At 37.9% G+C, this 3,921-nt stretch overlaps 1 long non-coding RNA gene across 1 annotated transcript; it reads left to right on the top strand.

Annotated features, from left to right (window-relative positions):
* Positions 1 to 304: 304 nt before the first annotated feature.
* Positions 305 to 1,827, top strand: LOC309501593. Its single transcript, XR_014206947.1, has 2 exons — positions 305 to 703; positions 782 to 1,827. It is a non-coding gene; the product is annotated as an uncharacterized lncRNA (long non-coding RNA).
* The last annotated feature ends 2,094 nt before the right edge of the window (positions 1,828 to 3,921 follow it).

The following is a 3,921-nucleotide window of genomic DNA, read 5'->3' as shown; positions in this document are numbered from 1 at the left end:
AAAAACCATTTTAAAGCCATTTACTGGTCAATAAATATTATGTTGTGAATAATAAGCTTTGTTCTTTTGTTTCCCCAGAACAACCAGTACATTTCTAAAATAATCTGAACATTTCAGAGGCAACATTGAATTACAGTAAGTTACCTACTACACCACATGCAAGTACTTTATTACTATGAACTTTCTCTGTGTGAAATTGTATTGTTTGACTGTGTACTTTTTTAATCAGTTATTCTCTGAAAATCTTCCCTCATGCTCTCAAATCTCATTCATATTACTCAGAAAAATAATATCACAAGTTTGGAGCTAATAATGCTATGCATTTTTTATAGGCTATACCTTAATCATATGCATTTGAATATAAGACATTTGAACCCTGAATTATAACTTAAAGTTTAGTCTTTTTCGACAAAAAAAAGGAAAAAGCTATTATATGACTTCAGAAGACTTACAACACAACCAATAACACATGAGTTGTGAACTCATTGACTATTTTTAGGATCTTTTCTGGGACATTTTTGGAGCTTAACCATTTTTACATAAATTGTTGCATTGAATTGAACTAGACAAGTGTACATAAGAATAGTTTGAATGAATTACAAAAAAAAATTATGCTTGTGTTTCATGCAGTGATATTGAATGGTGACGGGTTGCATTATGCCTGAGATCTGCTTTCGGGTTCCACAGACAGAAAGTCAAACAGGTTTGGAACGTCACAAGGCTGAGGAAATTATTTAATAACTTTAATAACCTTACTAACAGTAAATGTTGTACTTTGCAGGGATCTCGGTAAGCTGAAATACAAGTTTGATCAAGAGTAAAAATCCTCCTGTAGACCTGAAAATCACTGAAGTTCCTGGACCATCCACCAGAAAAGAGGAAAAGCAAACAGAAAATGAAGCTGATGCACCTTTTCACTTTTCTAACTCGTTAAGTACCTCACGTGTCCCTTGTGAAGATTTTATAATTGATTGCATATGTTGCAGCGAGTAAAGGTGCATCACATTTGTGAATTTCGTGAAATTACACAGGCAAAAAGACAAAATTGCTGATCGTGTGGATTCTTATTGAAATGACTGAATTCACCAGTGAACATTCACAGAACAACAGATCATTTTACTGCACCTTAACTCTGTTAAAATGGAAAATATTTTCTGCTTGTTGTGACATAAGGAATACTGTTTCCGGGTCGAAGCCTCTACTTCTACTTTCTCTATCTTGTTTCTAGATATTGAGAATACTCAACAACCATTTATGGGAACTGTTGATTCAAGTCACACATTTAAGCTTTTCCAAAGGCATAGTGTACATTTCAGTCTCCAGTCTCACGGCATCCCAGACTTCAACATTTTATGATTCAAAATAGCTGAATAACTAACCATCTGAGATTTCGGAATAGAGATAAAGGTTAGGATCCTAATTTTCAGGAATATTACAGCACAATGAGTGTATATTAGCACTGTTTGTTTTTGGCATCTGATAGAGCTTTTGGACTTGGAAACAGTGACGTCAGACTTAACAAGCGGACTGAAACATGTTTTAAAATTAAGTGAAGATGGACATTTTTAATTAGTCAAAATTGTAATTTTTTACATTGATTTATTACATGGAACATGTGTTTTCCATGCATTTTGATGAGATGTCTTTTCTTGTGTAGCCTATTGTATACACATGGTTGATTATTCATGTTACTTATGTATTATACAATTTTTTTTTGTGTGTGTGTATTCATTGATATTAATCTATTACTAGTTTTTTTTTTTTAAGTGCATGGAAGTGTATGTATTAAAATGGATCTAAAATATGTAATAAACAATTCTTATTTTGTATTTGGTTCAGTTTGTCTATTATAATAGAAGTTAATGGTGGTAACCATAGTAACAACATGAAATTAATTTAATACAAATAAAATAAAATTGAAATTTGGTTCCTGGAGGCACCCACAGTGGTTCCACACAGTGCCTTATATAAGAGTTCCTCAGGAAACCTGTGTGGTTCCTCAGAGAACCGCCCCTTTTTAAAGGGTGCCTAGAGGATCTACAGACGGTTCCGCCGGTGTGGCAAAGTGAAGAACCCCAAAAGGTTCCTCCAGGCACCTTTTATTTTTACAGTGTAGGACAGACCTATCCGCGATCGCTCTCCATGGTTCTGACCAAAGAAGAGCGCTTTGGAATCTCCATTACGCATCATACGCATCATACCTGGGCTGCATTTTCTGATAACGTTGTCTCTAAGCGCGCTACGAAGACTCTTACGCCGCCTTCACACTGGCAGTTGAAATCAGCTCCGTAATACGCAATACCCCCCCAGCGGACGTCGTACTACACCGTTGAAAAGCTTCGGAAGCGAGTAGAACAAAAATGGCGGAGAGATTAACGGTTGATTTTGTCAGTGTCAGAATGTACAATTCTGTATGATCTCTCTGATGAGGGTTATAGAGACATTAATCGGAAGGCTGCTGCGTGGAGGAAAGTTCCCCAGGACGTTGATATGTCAGGTCGGCTAAATGTGATATAGTGGTATATAGGGCTTTTAATTGTATTAACTGCCCTAATAACATTAGAAAATCATGAAAATAAAAAAATTACATGACAACTTATCGTTATAAAATCATTATTTATTTTATTAAAAGTTGAGAATTCAGTTTTGTTTATCAGTACCATAGCAACGCTAACTTCCGCTGGAATTGTCGGATAGGAACATAGACAGTATATAAACTGGACACAGCGACCCCATTGGATTCAACGGAGACAAGTGAAGTCAAATAGAAGCACTAACTTCCTGATGGTCGAGCGTACTGCGCAGACTCACACTGAGCTTGACGACATAGATGTGACGTGAGCAACCCGTCTATCTACTAGTAGCTGTGCCGAGAGAAATCTGAATCATTCCCTTACAAAACTTGCAGAGACGGAGAGTGTGAGTAGGAGGTGTCCATGAGCTAGAAGCAGGAGAAACTTTTGCCAAGTATTCTGATTAATTACTTTGTCATTTTGCCTCCACGTCCCCCCGATTGCGCGCAAGCTTCTCCTCCTGTCCATACGGTAATCTCTCTACTGTGCGACAGAGAGTCGCGTGGTTATGACGCAATCGTTAGCCTATTTTTACAAGAACTGCTTCTACGGGGCCATAACGTAAGATACAAGGTAATGGAGCCTTTTATACATTTTCGTGTTTCTTTAGAAATAAATAATGGACAAATGGAGTCTTTAAACGCCTCAGATGTAAAGTTATTCACTGCCAAAGTGACGCCAAAATGAATGGGAGTCAATGGGATGCTAACAGCAGGTGATGGTCCGCTAGCCAATGGCGGCGCCCGGGGCTACTTCAAAATAATATGAAACCCTGCCCCCCTGGATAGGAACCGTCCGTAGCCTTCCGGATGACCAACGGACATGATTTTTTTCGCACCGCACTCGTTCGGACCCGGTTCGCACCCATTCGCATGCGGTCTGCGAATCTCCATAGGAAAAGAATGACTTCCGGTCGTTTCGTAGCCATATCGGACCTGATTTCAACTGCCAGTGTGAAGGCGGCGTTAAGGTATACTACCACTAAAGGTCTATCATTGCTTGCTAGGCGTCTTCAGAGCTATCATCCACTCCTAGCAACGGCGCTGTTTTTGGTAAAACATGATTTTGACGACTTCAATAAGTTTTGTTTTATAGAAAACTCTTTTTAAAAGATTTTCGTTTTGTATAAATTGTATCTTAATTTTGATCAATGTTTTTTCAATCAATTGCCCGTATTTAATAAATAAGAAGCAAATATATAGCAGACAATATAATAAGGCGCCGGCACGATCACTTGCATTGCATGTGAACTGGAGGGCGCCGAAACTCAGCTTGTGCCTCACAGATTTGAGAAATATCGGCTATACAGAAAGCTTGAAATGTCTACTTTTAAACAAAAATATTCAAA

The sequence above is a fragment of the Leuciscus leuciscus genome, assembly GCF_965113295.1.
Source record: "Leuciscus leuciscus genome assembly, chromosome: 6".
Taxonomy (NCBI): Eukaryota; Metazoa; Chordata; class Actinopteri; order Cypriniformes; family Leuciscidae; genus Leuciscus; species Leuciscus leuciscus.
This window is presented reverse-complemented; position numbering and strand designations above follow the sequence as displayed.